Here is a 19,875-nt window from a genome sequence, read left to right as displayed (position 1 = left end):
GTCCGGCTCTGCAAAATAAGTTTCCACATATTGCCATAGAGAGAATAATATTTACACAAATCTAATCTGCTGATGTATTTCGTAGTGTGACACACCACAGCCAAGCCTTTATCCGAGTCATTTCATTATCCCACCTCAGCGCGTCATGCGAGGCGGTTTCCTTGGCATGTCTTGTTAAAGCAAAGATCATGTCCCCTTATTCCGGGATTCTCATCAATACGGGCGTGGGTAACCCAACCGCGCCATTGATTACGGCGCTTGGAGATAAGCGAGTTTTACCAGGCTGGTGGGGACACGTAGTTGCGTCCACCCATATAAGGGGATAAGGATCCACCTTTTCACCTACGCCTTCTTCCTCCCTTGCTTATCCATTCTCGCGCACTCGAGCTCCAGCGCCCAAGTCCGCACTCCCCACCTCAACCTTCTCCAGCCATGTCCGGAGCGGGAGGCAAGTGGATGGTCTCCTCCGTCACGGAGGGACACATCAAAAAACTGAGGAAGGCCGGATACTTGTCTAATGACATTGCGTACCGGCTTCCCGAAAAGGGGCAGCTCATCCCCACCCCTAGGCCCCATGAGAGGGTGGTGTTCCTCCCCCATTTCCTCCGCGGACTGGGCTTCCCTCTTTACCCATTTGTTCGGGGGCTCATGTTCTACTATGGCCTGGATTTCCACGATCTGGCCCCGAACTTTGTCCTCAACATCTCGGCGTTTATCATTGTGTGCGAGGCTTTCCTCCGCATCCGCCCCCATTTCGGCCTATGGCTCAAGACTTTCAATGTCAAGCCGAAGGTGATGCGCGGCAACCAGGCGGAGTGCGGAGGCGCCATGGTGGGCAAGATGGCCAATGTCTTATGGCTCGAGGGCTCCTTTGTGGAGAACCTGAAGGGGTGGCAATCGGGGTGGTTTTACATCACTGAGCCACGCGACCCCGAATGGGTCGCAGCCCCCGAGTTTCGATCCGGACCCCCTACGCGGCTCACCTCCTGGAAGGAGACGAGCCTGTCGTGGGGTAAAAAAGGAGAGCTGACCGGACTCCAAACGTGCATCCAAACCCTGGTGGACAAGAAGCTCAAACTTGTCAACGTAGTCCAGGTTATGCTCATCCGCCTGATCCTCCCGTGTCAACAATGGGCTTTCAACCTGTGGGAGTTCGACCCGGCGCGGCACCAAACTCTAAGCAGGCTCTTCGACATGACGTACGAAGATGCCTGGAAGGTGCTTTTCAAGGGTGCCGAGGCCCCCGCATCCACTGCCGAGGATCGCGGATTCAGTACGCAGCGTCACGCTCATGCGGTAAGCTGTTTTTTCCTTTTACAAGGTATCAGTTTTTCATAGTTTGACTCCATGCGGGATCTAAGCTCCCTTACCTTTGACAGGATTGGCAGGTGACGTCCGGACAGATCAACTGTCTGGCTCCTTTGCCCGAAGGCCCAGCGGACGCTCGCTTGGCGAAGCTGCTGGTTCCGGCACCCTATGTGGTGCCGGAGAAGAAGGCCGCGAAAAAGGCCACGGGGACTCAAAAGAGTGCCTGGCGCCAGGAGGTGTCGGATCCATCATCCGACGGTTCCGAGGCGCATTCCTCCCGTGAAGACGAGGAGGAAGAAGAAGAGACCTCTCCCCCTCCAGCGGGAGGAGAGAAGAAAAGGAAGGCCGCCCTCTCTGGGGAGGCCGGAGGGTCCAAGAAGGGGAAAACCCTTCCTCCGGACTACTCCACCGATGCCAACGACGGCGGAGAGGAGTGGTCACCCAGGGCCAAGCCCCTGGAAAAATCGTAAGTATCCGGATACCAGAGTAATTCATAGTATTCGTTTATTGCACAGCTTTCCCTTATGTCGAATATGTTTATGCAGCCCACCCAAAGACCGGCTCGACGCGTCGTCGAGCGGCTCACTGGACTCGTCGGATGTGAACTCGCTTCCGACGGCTTCCTCCCCCCGCCCTACGGATGACACCGAAGTGTTGTCCCAACAAGTTCCAAGCCGGGAGGAGGTGGTCCTAGAGGCGCCGCAAGGCGACCTCCCGGACTCCTGGAGTAAAGGGGATGACACCCCCCAGGGCTCCAAGTCCGGCTCTAGGCCGGACACCACTCCGGAACCTTCAAAGGTTCCAGAGTCCGGTGGGGGACCTCCTTACAAGAGGAGCAAGCCCACTATGCCGGTGACCCCCATCCAACCGGAGGCGCCGGACAATCTGTTGGAGGCGCTCCAAGGCGCCTCCATCGACGAGGAGCACCACACCATTATGAGTGCGGTGGTCCAGAAGGTTCAGTCCGCCAAGAGCGGACTGACTGAAGCTTGTACTAGCCTTTTAACAGGCTTTGAGGTAAGTAAAGAATGTGTAAATAATATTACCGCATAGACAGTAGCCCCTGATGCTTTGTTTGGCGTTCGGGAAGAAAATCCGAATAGAGGATCAAATAAAATTCGCAGGAGTCTAACAAAAAGGAGTCAATATGCGTATGCAGGCTTTTCTGCTTGCGTCCGCTGCACTGACTACAGAAGTGGACACGCTAAAGCAAAACCTCAAGCGGTCCGAGCAAGAGCTCGGGCGTGCCAAGAAGCAGCTCGAGGACAATGAAGGTAAGAAATACCTTGTTTAAATATATATAAAAAGGTGCAATTGCAAAAAATGATAGGATTATCGTGGCTATTGTAGGGGCCACGTTTGAGGTGGCGACCCTTAAGCAAGCGCTGGTCGAGGCTGAGAAGAGGGCGGCCACGGAGCGCACCGAGCGGGAGAAGTATGAGGCCGAGGTTGGCAAGGTACGGCAAGAGCTCCAGGCTCTCATGGAAAAACATGAGAGTTTGGAGCTTGACTCAAAGACGCGAGCGTCCGAGCTCGCGGTGGCTATTGAAAATGCCAAGTCTGCCAAGGCTGAATCCCAGAAGACCCTCTAGGAGTTGGATGAGGTGAAGAAGATAGCGGCGGGTAAGGCATTTTTTATGCAAAGCAAACACATAAACGTGAGTTACTTGTTACTTACCCGAATCCGGAGCTCTCCAGGAGCGTTCGCAGATCTTACCCGGAGTGTGTTCGATGCCGCCGCATTCTATCGAGCCGAGGAGGACAGCTCGACAGAGAAGGTATTCTGGTCTCAGTATGCTGAGGCCGGACACCCCGTGCCCCTGAGCGACCAGCTGAAGCAACTGGTCGAGCTCCACAAGGCGGCTGAACAGGCCATGAAGGGCCTCATAGTTCGGCTGTGGCCTGGAGAGGCTCTGCCTGGGAGCTATTTTGGGCTGGTGCGGCGGCTGGTGGAGGCATGTCCAAGGCTCGAAGTCATCAAGCGCTCCGTCTGCATTGAAGGTGCCCGTAGGGCCCTTGCCCGTGCTAAGGTGCACTGGGGCAAGCTGGATGCTGAGAAGCTTGTGAAGGACGGGCCACCGCCGGGGAAAGAGCATCGCAAGCCCGAGAATTATTATAAGGATGTTCTAAAGGGTGCCTGCCTTGTGGCGGATGAATGTTCTAGGGATGTAATTTTTGAGTGATACTTGCTCGTTTTGTCCTGTGCGCTGAAAACTTGTTCATATGCGCTAAGCAATGCTGTTGGAATATTACCTTTTATGCGGCTGTTTATCAATTCTGAGAGATGGCAAGTCGTCGGCTTCTGCCCCTGTGCCGCTAGTGCTGGGGTGTTCGGGGATAAACCTAAGCGCTCTTTTTCCCATGTTTGGGTCCTTCGAGGGAGGAGCTCAGCCCAACGAACAAGGCAATCGGACTATAATGCGTGAACACTCTCACTTAGCCATAGAATTCTATAATTTTAAATTTCGGCGAAGCCCCTGGTATTCGGAAGACCGAGTTCGGGGCGCTATCCATGCCTTGGCCGGACAGAGCCGGCTCCTGCTCTAAGCGGCATAAGTCGTTAGGGACTCGAAAAACCTCTCGAACAGCGACCAGCTCTCGCTTCATGATGACAATCAGTTTTAGCTTTCTCCACTGAGGTGCTCAACCCAGCTCAACTGGGGCACAATCGTAGTGGTTCTCCTAGTGCTACCTTAGCCGATATAGCGGAACATAAGGCACCAAAACATAGGAGCCGGGAAAACCCAACTATTGACCCAAGACATGATTCGGAGCCGATGCATATAATGTTATAAGTTCGGGGTGCCGCACTTGTTAAAGTGTTCGGACTTCTCACACCATATTGAAGGGTACTAAAACCCCTGGCGTATTTTGGTCGTACCAAAGTGTACGGATGCAACATGTCGTTAAGGAACATATATTAAAAAAGAGTAATGCAAAAATAGACAAAAGCTATGCATTGTTTATTAAAGAGGGTTGCGATCAAAGCAGAACGATACAAATAATGCGATAAGCAAAAGGTTGGACTATTTAACGTGTCCGTTCCAGGGGCAAGCTGCGGAATAGTATGCGAAACAAGTAAACTGCTCGTGATAGAGACCACCTGGAAGTTCCGTAATGCGGCGTGGCTTGTCTGCTTCCCTGGTTCTTGCATCGTTTGTCCGGCAATTGAACTGCCGAACGGGCCTTCCGAAGAGTGGAGTCCTGAAAGTAAGAGAAAATTAAAAAATTGGCAGCCCCTGGTGCGGTTTAAGCCGTGTTTCGGGCGTGCCGTGATGGTGCCCCTCCCCCTGTACCCATGGTATTTCTAGAGCGTAGTTATGTACGCGAAGTACTGGTATTGCATTTTTGTGAGGGCTGGGGTTGGGGCCGCATTGCTACGCCTGCTCAGATCGTGCCAGGCGGTCTTGTTTGTAGGTTACTCCGGGCGCGCTTGACGGTGTCCGGTCGTTTAATTTCCGGACTGGAGAACTACCTGGAGAGGCTGCTTTGTACTTCTGCTGCAAGGGCCGCCGTGTGCTCCTCCGTTCGGAGGGAGCGTTCGGTGTTTCCATTGACCGTAATTACTCCTCGAGGGCCTGGCATCTTGAGCTTAAGGTATGCGTAGTGCGGTACCGCATTGAACTTGGCGAATGCGGTTCGCCCGAGCAGTGCGTGATAGCAACTGCGGAATGGGACTATGTCGAAGATTAACTCCTCGCTTTGGAAATTATCTGGAGATCCGAAGACCACTTCAAGTGTGACTGAGCCTGTACAGTTGGCCTCTACACCTGGTATTATGCCTTTAAAGGTCGTTTTGGTGGGCTTAATCCTCGAGGGATCTATGCCCATTTTCCGCACTGTGTCCTGGTAAAGCAGGTTCAGGCTACTGCCGCCGTCCATAAGGACTCTAGTGAGATGAAATCCGTCAATAATTGGGTCTAGGACCAATGCGGCGAATCCGCCATGACGGATGCTAGTGGGATGGTCCCTTGGATCAAAGGTGATCGGGCAGGAGGACCATGGGTTGAACTTTGGGGCGACTGGCTCTACCACGTATACGTCCCTTAACGCACGCTTCCGCTCCCTTTTGGGGACGTGGGTTGCGTATATTATGTTCACCGTCCGCACTTGTGGGGGGAAACCCTTCTGTCCACTGTTGTTCGGTGGCCCGGGCTCCTCGTCGTCATCGCTATGCAGCCCCTTGTCTTCATTTTCGGCATTTAACTTGCCTGCCTGCTTGAACACCCAACAATCCCTGTTGGTGTGATTGGCCGGCTTTTCGGGGGTGCCATGTATCTGGCACAAGCGGTCGAGTATACGGTCCAAACTGGACGGGCCCCTAGGATTCCTTTTGAATGGCTTTTTCCGCTGACCGGATTTAGAGCCTCTGAATCCGGCATTAACTGCCGTATCCTCAGCATTGTCGCCGTTAATGCGGCGCTTCTGCTTGTTGCTATGTGACCTGCCACTACTGTCCCTGGTATCCGAATTACCAGGGTTCTTGGTCATATTGTTGCTACGAGCAAGCCAGCTGTCTTCTCCCGCGCAAAAGCGGGTCATGAGTGTCGTGAGTGCTGCCATAGACTTCGGCTTTTCCTGTCCAAGGTGTCGGGCAAGCCACTCGTCACGAATATTGTGCTTGAAGGATGCTAGGGCCTTAGTGTCTGGACAGTCGACTATTTGATTTTTCTTTGTTAGGAACCGTGTCCAGAATTGCCTGGCCGATTCCTCTGCCTGCTGAATTACGTGACTTAGGTCATCGGCGTCTGGGGGTAGCACATAAGTGCCCTGGAAATTGTCGAGGAATGCGGCTTCCAGGTCCTCCCAACAACTGATTGATCCTGTTGGCAAGCTGTTAAGCCAATGCCGAGCTGGTCCTTTAAGCTTGAGTGGGAGGTATTTGATGGCGTGGAAATCATCGCCGCGGGCCATGTGGATATGAAGGAGATAGTCCTCGATCCATACCGCAGGATCTGTTGTGCCATCATATGATTTGATATTTACGGGTTTGAAACCCTCGGGGATTTGATGATCCATTATTTCGTCTGTTAAGCATAGTGGGTGTGTGGCGCCTCTGTACTGGGCTATATCACGATGTAGCTCCAATGAGCTTTGTCTACTGTGTTCGGCCCTGCCGAATTTGTGGCCGATGTGACGGTTACCGTCTCGAGCCGTGGGGCGCCCACGCGATCCGTAGATCGATCTTGTTTGCCTTGCCTTGTCCTCCAACATATCTCGTAAGTCCGGCACATATTCCCATGCCTTGGTATGGGGTGCGGCTTGAGTGGAGGGCCGAGAGGCCTCTCTGTCGCGGCCACGAGGTGGCCGGTCGGCCGCATCAAGTGCTTCCTCCTCTAATCGGGGTAGCAACCTGCGCTTTGGGTAGCTCTTGGAGGGGCGTTCGAGTTTATGCTCTTCGGCCGCAAGGACTTCAGTCCATCTATCGACTAGCAAATCTTGATCAGCTCTAAGCTGTTGCTATTTTTTCTTGAGGCTTCTTGCCGTGGCCATAAGCCTGCATTGAAAACGCTTTTGCTCGACGGGATCCTCTGGCACGACGAATTCGTCATCATCGAGGCTTGCCTCGTCTTCGGAGGGAGGCATATAATTATCGTCCTCGACCTCTCTGTCTGCCGCTCTCTCATGAGGGCTGGTTTCTCCATCCTCCTGTGCTAAATCTTGCTGGAGGGGGTTTTTTTCGGCACTTTCTGGAGTATTATTATCTCCCGTGCTGGAATCACTGTATTTGTTTTGGCGGGATTTTGAGCGGCGCCGCTGACGCCGGCGCTTACGCTATTTCTTGGAGGGGTCATCCTCCGCTGTTCCATCGCCATCTCCTTCTTTCAGGCTGTCCACCATGTATATGTCATATGACGAGGTGGCTTTCCAGGGCCTGATAGGCGTTGGTTCTTCATCGTCTCCTTCATCGGCGTCCATACCGTCGATGTCTTCGGAGTCGAAGTCGAGCATGTCGGTTAAGTCGTCGATAGTGGCTACAAAGTGGGTGGTGGGTGGGCTTTGAATTTCTTCATCGTCCGAATCCCAACCTTGCTGACCGTAGTCCGGCCAGGGCTCTCCTGATAAAGAGAGAGACTTCAGTGTCTTCAGAATATCGCCGAAAGGCGAGTGCTGAAAGATGTCCGCGGCAGTAAACTCCATGATCGGTGCCCAATCGGATTCGATCGGCAGGGGCACGGAGGGTTCGGAGTCCGGAGAGGAGTCCGGCTCCTTGGAGTCACGAGTCTCGCAGACTGCGGGGCTGGTGTTCGGCTCGATCGCCGTTGGGATCGTAGCCCCCGAGGCGGCGTCCAACCACCCATCCTCGATCGGCGCAGTTGGCTCCGAATTAAGGGTCGAAGCCGATGCGGGTGCGGCCTCCAGGGCACTGTTCAGTGGCAGAGCTAGATCATGCTCGTCGTGACAGTGCGGCATGCTCGGCAGTGGCTCGAATCCATCGAAGATCAAGTCCCCGCGGATGTCAGCCGTGTAGTTTAAACTTCCAAATCTGACCTGACGGCCAGGGGCATAGCTTTCGATCTGCTCCAAATGGCCAAGTGAATTGGCCCGTAGTGCGAAGCCGCCGAAGACGAAGATCTGTCCGGGGAGGAAGGTCTCACCCTGGACTGCATCGCCATTGATGATCGTAGGAGCCATCAAGCCTGATGGCGATGACACAGAGGAACTCTCAATGAAAGCACCAATGTCGGTGTCAAAACCGGCGGATCTCGGGTAGGGGGTCCTGAACTGTGCGTCTAGGTCAGATGGTAATAGGAGGCCAGGGACACAAAGTTTTACCCAGGTTCGGGCCCTCTCGATGGAGGTAAAACCCTACGTCCTGCTTGATTAATATTGATGATATGGGTAGTACAAGAGTAGATCTACCATGAGATCGGAGAGGCTAAACCCTAGAAGCTAGCCTATGGTATGATTGTTGTTGTGTATGTTGTCCTACGGACTAAAACCCTCCGGTTTATATAGACACCGGAGAGGGTTAGGGTTACACAAAGTCGGTTACAATGGTAGGAGATCTGCATATCCGTATCGCCAAGCTTGCCTTCCACGCCAAGGAAAGTCCCTTCCGGACACGGGACAAAGTCTTCAATCTTGTATCTTCATAGTCCAGGAGTCCGGCTGAAGGTATAGTCTGGCCATCCGGACACCCCCTAAACCAGGACTCCCTCACTTGGGTTCTCCACTCTTCAAGTGAGTTAATGTCAAATAACCTCTTCTCACCGGCAAGTTTGAAATCATAATTGAGCTCTTTAATGCCCAATATGCCTTATGTTCTAGCTCAAGAGGTAAATGACATGCTTTACCATAAACCATTTGATACAAAGACATACCCATAGGATTTTTATATGTAGTTCTATAGGCCCATAATGCATCATCAAGTTTCTTGGACCAATTCTTTCTAGATCTATTAACAGTCTTTTGCAAAATTAATTTGATCTCTCTGTTACTCAATTCTACTTGACCACTAGACTGTGGGTGATAAGGAGATGCAATTCTATGATTAACGTCATACTTAGCAAGCATTTTACAAAAGGCACCATGAATAAAATGTGAACCACCATCAGTCATTAAATATCTAGGGACTCCAAACCTCAAGAAAATAACTTCTTTGAGCATCTTAATAGAGGTGTTATGATCAACACTACTAGTTGGAATAGCTTCTACCCACTTAGTAACGTAATCAACAACGACTAAAATATGTGTATACCCGTTAGAGGAAGGAAAAGGTCCCATATAATCAAAGCCCCAAACATCAAATGGTTCAATAACAAGTGAATAATTCATAGGCATTTCTTGACGTCTACTAATATTACCAATTCTTTGACATTCATCACAAGACAAGACAAACTTACGGGCATCCTTGAAGAGAGTAGGCCAATAAAAACCGGATTGCAATACCTTATGTGCAGTTCTATCTCCAGCATGGTGTCGTCCATAAGCCTCAGAGTGACACTTGCGTAGGATCTGTTCCTGTTCATGCTCAGGTACACAATGTCTAATAATACCATCTACTCCTTCTTTATAAAGATGTGGGTCATCCCAAAAGTAATGTCTCAAATCATAGAAGAACTTTTTCTTTTGCTGGTATGCGAAACTAGGTGGTATAAATTTAGCAACAATATAATTAGCATAATCAGCATACCATGGAGCAGTATGAGAAGAATTTATGACATTTAATTGTTCATCAAGAAAGCTATCATCAATAGGTAGTGGGTCATCACGAACATTCTCTAACCTAGACAAGTTGTCTACAACGGGGTTCTCAGCTCCCTTTCTATCAGTAATATGCAAATCGAATTCTTGTAGCAGGAAAACCCATCTAATAAGTCTAGGTTTAGCATCTTTATTTTCCATAAGGTATTTAATAGCAGCATGATCAGTGTGAATAGTTACTTTAGAATCAACAATATAAGGTCTGAACTTATCACAAGCAAAAACAACTGCTAAAAATTCTTTTTCAGTAGTAGCATAATTTCTTTGGGCACCGTCTAGGGTTTTACTAGCATATTGGATAACATTTAATTTCTTATCAACTCTTTATCCTAGAACAACCCCTACAGCATAATCACTAGCATCACACATAATTTCAAAGGGTAAATTCCAATCAGGTGGCTGAACAATAGGTGCAGAAATCAGGGCTTTCTTAATTATTCCAAATGCTTCTGCACAATCATCATCAAAGACAAAAGGAATATATTTTTGTAATAGGTTAGTCAGAGGCCGAGAAATTTTTGAGAAGTCCTTAATGAACCTCCTATAAAAACCGGCATGACCAAGGAAACTTCTTATACCTTTGATGTCCTTGGGACACATCATCTTTTCAATAGCATCGACTTTAGCTTTATCAACTTCAATACCTCTTTCAGAAATTTTATGCCCCAAGACAATACCTTCATTAACCATAAAGTGGCACTTCTCCCAGTTCAAGACAAGATTAGTTTCTTCACATCTCTACAAAACTCGATCAAGGTTGCTCAAGCAATCATCAAAAGAGGATCCATAAACGGAGAAATCGTCCATGAAAACCTCACAAATCTTTTCACAAAAGTCGGAGAATATAGCCATCATGCATCTTTGAAAGGTAGCAGGTGCATTACATAAACCAAAAGGCATACGTCTATAAGCAAAAGTACCGAAAGGGAAAGTAAAAGTGGTCTTTGCTTGATCATCAACTGACACAGGTATTTGAGAAAAACCGGAGTAACCATCTAGAAAGCAAAAATGTGTATGTTTGGATAATCTTTCTAGCATTTGATCAATAAAAGGTAAGGGGTAATGATCTTTTTTAGTAGCCTTATTTAATTTGCGGAAATCAATTACCATCCTATAACCAGTAATAATTCTTTGCGGAATCAATTCATCTTTATCATTAGGAACAACGGTAATACCTCCCTTCTTAGGGATACAATGGACAGGACTTACCCACTGACTATCAGCAACGGGATAAATTATACCTGCCTCAAGGAGCTTTAATATTTCCTTTCTTACCACTTCCTTCATCTTAGGATTCAGCCGTCGTTGGTGATCAATAACTAGTTTGGCGTCTTTCTCCAAATTTATTTTGTGTTGACATAGAGTGGGACTAATGCCCTTAAGACCATCAAGAGTATATCCAATAGCAGCACGGTGCTTCTTCAGAGTTTTCAATAATTTTTCTTCTTCATGCTCTGAAAGGTTAGCACTAATAATAACAGGATATATCTTCTTTTCATCAAGATAGGCATATTTAAGAGTATCAGGTAATGGTTTAAGCTAAAACACGGGATCACCCTTGGGTGGAGGAGGATCCCCTAGGATTTCAACAGGAAAATTGTGTTTCAGAATGGGTCCTTGTTTAAAGAATACTTCATCTATTTCCCTTCTTTCATTCATAAACATATCATTTTCATGGTCTAGCAAATATTGTTCTAAAGGATCATTAGGAGGCACAACAATAGAAGCAAGACCAATAATTTCATCTTTGCTAGGCAATTCTTCATCACGGGGTTGTCTACAAAATTTAGAAAAATTAAAGTCATGAGACATATCATCCCAATGCCTCACGGGGTTTTCTACAAGAATTATATATGTTGCTGGGGGCCCACGAGGTAGGGGGCACGCCTAGAGGGGTAGGGCGCGCCCCCCACCCTCGTGGCTGGTGGGTGGCCCCCCTCTGGTACTTTTCTTGCGCTCAGTATTTTTTATATATTCTGGAAATAACTTCCGTGAAGTTTCAGGACTTTTGGAGCTATGCAGAATAGGTCTCTAATATTTGCTCCTTTTCCAGCCCAGAATTCCAGCTGCCGACATTCTCCCTCTTTATGTAAACCTTGTAAAATAAGAGGGAATAGGCATAAGTATTGTGACATAATGTGTAATAACAGCCCATAATACAATAAATATCGATATAAAAGCATGATGTAAAATGGATGTATCAATTGGCTTCGTATGAAGAGCACCAGCCACCTTACTAGAGATGACCTAATCTGGTATCAGACGAGATACTTATTCTCGTTGCTCTAGACCCCTTTCACACTTCGTTTCACGCATCGAATGATTGCCTACCCGCTCAAAACATCTCATGGTACCTACTTACTTTGCTCTCGATATTGTCTTAAGTTTCCATTCGAGAGTTACTTTCTTCCATCATCCCCGATGTTATCAACCAGATAGTCGACCCTTCAGAGGTCCGTTTTTCCGATGTTACCCCTTGTCCTTCATACGTATGATAACCCACAAGTATAGGGGATCGCAAAAGTTTTCGATAAGTAAGAGTGTCGAACCCAACGAGGAGCTAAAGGTAGAACAAATATTCCCTCAAGTTCTGTCGACCACCGATACAACTCTACGCACGCTTGACGTTCACTTTACCTAGAACAAGTATGAAACTAGAAGTACTTTGTAGGTGTTGTTGGATAGGTTTGCAAGATAATAAAGATTACGTAAATAAAAAGTAGGGGCTGTTTAGGTAAAGACACAACTAAGTTAGTGTTAGTAAAGAGCTTTTTGTTACAAGAAAGTTATTTGTCCCTAGGCAATCGATAACTAGACCGGTAATCGTTATTGTAATTTTATATGAGGGAGAGGCATAAGCTAACATACTTTCTCTACTTGGATCATATGCACTTCTGATTGGAACTCTAGAAAGCATCTGCAACTACTAAAGATCATTAAGGTAAAACCCAACCATAGCATTAAAGTATCAAGTCCTCTTTATCCCATACGCAAACAACCTACTTACTCGGGTCTGTGCTTCTGTCACTCACGCCACCCACCATAAGCAAATCATGAACATATTGCAAACTCTACAGCGGGAATCCCTCATGCTTGCGCGACACGGAGAGCACCATAGGACAGCACCAATAATAAAACATGCAACTCAAACCAATCACGATCATCAAATAACCCATAGGACAAAACGGATCTACTCAAACATCATAGGATAGCCATATATCATTGGGAAATAATATATAATGTTGAGCACCATGTTTAAGTAGAGATTATAGCGGGTAAGAGAGAGGTTACACCGCTGCATAGAGGGGGGAAGAGTTGGTCATGATGGCGGTGAAGTTGTTGATGAAGATTGCGGTGATGATGATGGCCCCCGGTGGCACTCCGGTGCCACCAGAAGGGAGGGGGAGAGAGCCCCCCTCCTTCTTCTTCTTCCTTGACCTCCTCCCTAGATGGGAGAAGGGTTTCCCCTCTGGTCCATGGCCTCCATGGCGTGGGAGGGGCGAGAGCCCCTCTGAGATTAGATCTATCTCTCTGTCTCTCTCAGTTTCTGCGTTCTTAGATTCTGCCCTTTCACCGTTTCTTATATTCCCGGAGATCCGTAACTCCGATTGGGATAAAATTTTAACACGATCTCTATCCGGATATTAGCTTTCTTGCGGCAAAAGAAGGGCATCAACCGCCTTATGGGGTGGCCACGAGGGTCAGGGGCGCGCCTGCCCCCTGGGGCGCGCCCCCCTACCTCATGGCCCCCTCGGGCATCGTCTCGCGTGGATTTTCTTCCCAAAAATCACATATATTCCAAAAAAATCTCCATCGGTTTTTATCCCATTTGGACTCCGTTTGATATGGATTTATTGCGAAACAAAAACATGCAACAAACAGGAATTGGCACTGGGCACTGGATCAATATGTTAGTCCCAAAAATAGTATAAAAAGTTGCCAAAAGTATATGAAAGTTGTATAATATTGGCATGGAACAATCAAAAATTATAGATACGACGGAGACGTATCAGCATCCCCAAGCTTAATTCATGCTCGTCCTCTAGTAGGTAAATGATCAAAAGATAATTTTTGATGTGGAATGCTACCTAGCATAATCTTGATCACATATCTAATCATGGCATGAATACTAAGACACGAGTGATTCAAAGCAATAGTCTATCATTTGACATAAAAACAATAATACTTCAAGCCTACTAATAAAGCAATCATGTGTTTTCAAAATAGCATGGCCCAAGAAAGTTATCCCTACAAAATCATATAGTTTGGCTATGCTCCATCTTCACCACACAAAAAATTCCAATCATGCACAACCCCGATGACAAGCCAAGCAATTGTTTCATACTTTTGACGTTCTCAAACCTTTTCAACTTTCACGCAATACATGAGCGTGAGCCATGGACATGGCACTATAGGTGGAATAGAATGGTGGTTGTGGAGAAGGCAAAAAGGAGAAGATAGTCTCACATCAACTAGGCGTATCAACGGGCTATGGAGATGCCCATCAATAGATATCAATGTGAGTGAGTAGGGATTGTCATGCAGCGGATGCACTAAGAGTCCCTCTGGTCCTTGGCCTCCATGGCGTGGGAGGGGCGAGAGCCCCTCCGAGATTGGATCTGTCTCTTTCTCTCTCTCTATTTCTGCATTCTCAGATTTTGCCCTTTCACCGTTTCTTTTATTCCTGGAGATCCGTAACTTCGATTGGGCTGAAATTTTAACACGATCTCTATCCGGATATTAGCTTTCTTACGGCAAAAGAAGGGCATCAACCGCCTTACGGGGTGGCCAGGAGGGTCAGGGGCGTGCCTGCCCCCCTAGGGCGCCCCCTGCCTCGTGGCCCCCTCGGGCATCGTCTCGCATGGATTTTTCTTCCCAAAAATCACATATATTCCAAAAAAAAATCTCTGTCAGTTTTTATCCCGTTTGGACTCCGTTTGATATGGATTTACTGCGAAACAAAAAACATGCAACAAACATGAACTAGCATTGGGCACTGGATCAATATGTTAGTCCCAAAAATAGTATAAAAAGTTGCCAAAAGTATATGAAAGTTGTATAATATTGGCATGGAACAATCAAAATTATAGATACGACAGAGACGTATCAGCGTACAATCAAGACTCTAAAGAAAGGATGACGACTTCATCATGATGACCTGAAGCCGAGGTTGAAAACATCAACGTTATGGATCGACCACTTAGAGAAGAGCAACCAAGACCGAGAAGGCTCGTTAGAATTTCGTAACCAAATCCCTTCCCCCTTACTCCCCCTCTTAAATCTCGGGACGAGATTTCTTGTAGTGGAGGAGATTTGTGATGTCCGGATAGTTAGGCTACAGTAATCCCACGTTAACAATGCCACATCATCGGTTACTGTTGTTAATCTCATGATAGATCGAAATCGATTCAAATTGAAAATATGGCAAACAACTAAAGTTTTCAAACGTTAAAACTAAAATGTCCCGGTTGTACCAAATAATGCAAAGTTAATTGTGGTGAAGAAACCCCACTTTTATAAAATGTTTTAATACTCTAAAATGAATAGGACAGTAGAAAAAACAATTGATTAAATGCCTTTTACGATTAATAAATTACTAAAATATTATTTTGTCACCAAACTTTTTGTGGCATTGGGGTATTTTGAAACACTAATTTAGGTACTACTTGCATATTTTATAAAACAAAAATATATAGAAAATAAAATAGAAAACTAATAAACAGAAAATAAATAAATACAAAAAAAGAACCCCCGGGGCTCCGGCCCAACTGGGCAAAGGCCCAACCGGCCACACCCCCACTCCCCTTATCCCCTCTCACCCGAAACCCTAACCCCCCACACACCCACTCCCCCCACTCTTTCGCTCCCCCCTCCCCGATCCAGTTCTGGATCGGGATCGATCCCCATCGCCGAACGCTGCCCCTGGCGCCTCGCCACCCGACGCCATCGCCACGCCGTCGTCTCCGTCTACCCCCTCAAGCACAGCTGCCCTGGACCCTACTCCCCGCCGTGAGCCGCCGCCTTTTCCCTCCTCCTCTCCCCGCGTCGGCCGCGCACTCGCCGTCCCCGCGCTCACCTCGCAGTCGCACCCGCCTCTGCATGGCCGCACGCCGCCGCGGCTCTCGCACGCCCGCGCACGCCCAGTGCACGCCACTTCGGCCATGGCCTCGCTCACCGGCGCCCGCACGCGCGTCGGCCGCCCTGGCCGCGCCCGTGCCCGTGACCCCGCTCCGGCTCCGCTCACTGCCGCCGGCCCCTGTCCTGCATCGCCACGGCGCTGCCGTCACCGTCGTCGCTTGCCCCCGCTCTGCTGCTCCTTCCCCGTGCACCGTGCCGCCGCCTCATCCCTGCCCTCCCGCTGCTCGCCACCCCTGCCGCTCATCACCACCGCTGCTGGCCACTCCGCCACGCGCCGCGCCGCCCGCGCCATGCTGTCGCAGAATGTAGCCCGCCCCCTCGCGCGACCCCCGCCGCCCTCGGTTGGCCTTACCGGAGCCGTTTCCGGCCGGCCTCGCCACAGCCCCGGGAGTGCGCCCGAACGAACGGGTGTTGGGCATCTGTTGCGCCTGTGCCCGCTAAAGCCCCTATGGGTCTATGACAGAGGGGCCCCGCCCACAGAATGTTCTAAAAATGAATAAGAATAAAGAAAATAATAATAATAGTAATAATAAATAATTAAAATTAATTAATTAATTCTGTTTAAATTAACTAATTATGATTAATTAACATAATGATTAATTAACCTAATTAACTACTATTAATTAACTAAACGGTCTATGACCAGTGGGACCCACATGTTAGTTTGACCCAGTCAACACCTCTATTGACTGCTGACATCATGTTGACGTCATGATGACATCAGCAATCACTATTTTGGATAATGTTGAATTAAAATAATTAAATAAATTCTAAAAATGATTAAATCTTTTAAAATTAATATAAAATAAACCGTATCTCGGATGGAAAAACTTTGTACATGAAAGTTGCTCAGAACGACGAGACGAATTCGAAAACGCAGCCCGTTCGTCTGCCACGCATCCCTAGCATAGCGAACACACAACTTTCCCCCTGCCGTTCATCTGTCCGAAAACGTGAAACACCGGGAATACTTTCCCGGATGTTTTCCCCCTTCACCGGTATCACCACCTATTGCATTAGGGCACACCTAGCACCGTTACGTGTCATGTCATGCATCGATATGCATATGTTTGCATCGTATTCATTGTTTCTTCCCCCTCTTCTCTCCGGTAGACTACGAGACTGACGCTGCTGCTGGTGCCCCGATCGACTACGGTGTTGACGACCCTTCCTTATTGCTAGAGCAACAGGCAAGCCCCCCCCCCTTTGATCACCAGATATCACCTATTCTTCTCTCTACTGCTTGCATTAGAGTAGTGTAGCATGTTACTGCTTTCCGTTAATCCTATCTTGATGCATAGCCTGTCCTTGCTACTACTATTGTTACCTTTACCTGCAATCCTAAATGCTTAGTATAGGATGCTAGTATTCATGAGTGGCCCTATGTCCGTCTGCCATGCTATACTATCAGGCCGTGATCACTCGGGAGGTGATCACGGGTATATACATATATTCATACATACTATACAGGTGGTGACTAAAGTCGGGTCGGCTCGTAGAGTATCCGCAAGTGATTCCGATGTGGGGGCTGAAGGGGCAGGTGGCTCCATCCAGGTAGTGGTGGACCTGAGTTCCCGACGGCCCCCAACTATTACTTTGTGGCGGAGCGACAGGGCAGGTTGAGACCACTTAGGAGAGAGGTGGGCCTGGCCCTGGTCGGCGTCCGCGGATACTCCAATTAACACGCTTAACAAGATCTTGGTATTTGATCTGAGTCTGGCCACTGGCCTATACGCACTAACCAGCTACGCTGGAACAGTTATGGGCACTCGATGTCGTGGTATCAGCCGAAGCCTTCATGACGTCAGCGACTGAGCAGCACGCGTTGGATTGGACCGTAAGCCTGCTCTTGTATTAAGGGGGCTAGGTCTGCTTCCGGCCGCCCTCGCAACATGCAGGTGTGCAATGGGCGATGGGCCCAGACCCCTACACCATAGGATTTAGACCGGCGTGCTGACCTCTCTGTTGTGCCTAGGTGCGGCTGCGACGTGTTGATCTTCCAAGGCCGGGCAAGACCGAGGAAAGTGTGTCCGGCCAAAGGGATCAAGCGTGTTGGGTTATGTGGTGCACCCCTGCAGGGAAGTTTATCTATTCGAATAGCCATGTCCCTCGGTAAAAGGATGACCCAGAGTTGTACCTTGACCTTATGACAACTAGAACCGGATACTTAATAAAACACACCCTTCCAAGTGCCAGATATAACCCGCTGATCTCTCTCTCACAGGGCGACGAGGGGAGGATCGCCGGGTAGGATTATGCTATGCGATGATACTTGGTTAACTTACCATCTACTCTCTTCTATATGCTTCAAGACGGAGGCTGTCAGAAGCGTGGTCCTCGATAGGACTAGCTATCCCCCTCTTATTCTGGCATTCTGCAGTTCAGTCCACAGATACTACCCTTTCCATTGATACCAATGCATATGCAATGTAGATCCTTGCTTGCGAGTACTTTGGATGAGTACTCACGGTTGCTTTGCTACTTCTTTTTCCCCTTTCCCGGTTATTGCGATCATATGATGGAGTCCAGGAGCCAGAGGATCCCGAGGATGTTTCTACACGGAGTTCGGCTTCGAGGGGTAGTTAGGAGGTCCCAGGCAAGAGGCCTTGCCTTTTCGATCGTTGCTATTTTTGTGCTAGCCTTTTTAAGGAAAACTTGTTTAACTTATGTGTGTACTCAGATATTGTTGCTTCCGCTGACTCTTGTGCCTTCGAGCATTTGTATTCGAGCCTTCGAGGCCCATGGCTTGTAATATAAAGCTTGTATTATTTTAATTTGTGTCTAGAGTTGTGTTGTGATATCTTCCCGTGAGTCCCTGATCTTGATCGTACACATTTGCATGTATGATTAGTGTACGGTCAAATCGGGGGCGTCACAGAGAGAGACGCACAGTTCTGCTTCTTTGAAGACCAACAGACAAGAGATCGTCCAAGAAAATGACATGTGCCTGATGTAGACTTGCGATCAACCTTGTCACCAGCAGAATCAGCATCCGAGAATCTAACTAGATCAAACTTTGAGCCCTTTGGATACCATAATCCTAGTGTTGGGGTGTAAGCCAAATATCATAGAATTCGCTTCACAGCTAAGTGATGCGACTCCTTTGGTGCCGCTTGGAATCGGGCACACATGCAAACGCTATGCATGATATCTGGCCTAGATGCACACAAATAGAGTAAAGAACCAATCATGAAGCGGTATACCTTTTGATTGAACTCTTTACCATTGTCGTCGGGGCCCAGATGACTTTTGGTTGGCATTGGCGTCGTGTATCCCTTGCAGTCTTGCATTCCAAACTTCTTTAGGCAGTCTTTGAGGTATTTCTCTTGAGATATGAAGATGTCATTTCTTTGCTGACGGATTTTAAGACCAAGGAAGAACTTCAGCTCACCCATCATGGACATCTGATATTGCTCTTGCATCATGTGTCCAAACTCATCACTGTATCTTTTGTCAGTGCAGCCGAAAATAATGTCATCCATATAGATCTGGCACACAAACAGTTCACCATCGTATGTCTTCGTGAAGAGAGTGGGATCCAGGGAACCAGGTTTGAAGCCTTTGCTCCTCAGGAAGTCTTTGAGTGTGTCATACCAAGCACGAGGGGCTTGTTTAAGGCCATACAGTGCCTTGTTGAGCTTGTAAACCATATCAGGATGTTTTGGATCTTCGAAGCCACGTGGTTGTGCAACATACACTTCTTCAATCTTGCCATTGAGAAAAGCACTCTTCACATCCATTTGATATAGGAGGATGTTGTGATGGTTGGCAATGGCTAGCAGAATGCGAATGGCTTCAAGCCAAGCCACCGGAGCGAATGTTTCATCGAAGTCAATTCCTTCAACTTGAGTATATCCTTGAGCAATGGGACGAGCCTTGTTTCTGACAACTTGACCGTGCTCATCTTGTTTGTTGCGATAGATCCATTCTATGCCTATGATATTGTGCTTGCTAGGATCAGGCGCTTGACCAGTTCCCATACATTGTTCAGCTCGAACTGTTGAAGCTCTTCTTGCATAGCTTGAATCCATTCAGGTTCCATGAAGGCTTCAGCAACTTTCTTGGGTTCAGATATGGACACAAATGCAAAGTGCCCACAGAAATTTGCTAGATGAGTTGCCTTGAACGAGTAAGGGGACCAGGTGCATTGATGCTATCAATTATCTTCTCAGTCTGTACTTCATTTACAACACGAGGATGAACTGGACGAAGATTTTGCTC

Source organism: Triticum urartu, chromosome 1A (genome assembly GCF_056163025.1).
Source record: "Triticum urartu cultivar PI428250 chromosome 1A, HENAU_Tu73, whole genome shotgun sequence".
In the NCBI taxonomy this organism is placed as follows: Eukaryota; Viridiplantae; Streptophyta; class Magnoliopsida; order Poales; family Poaceae; genus Triticum; species Triticum urartu.
The sequence above is the reverse complement of the archived record's forward strand: the minus strand, read 5'-3'. Positions refer to the sequence as shown.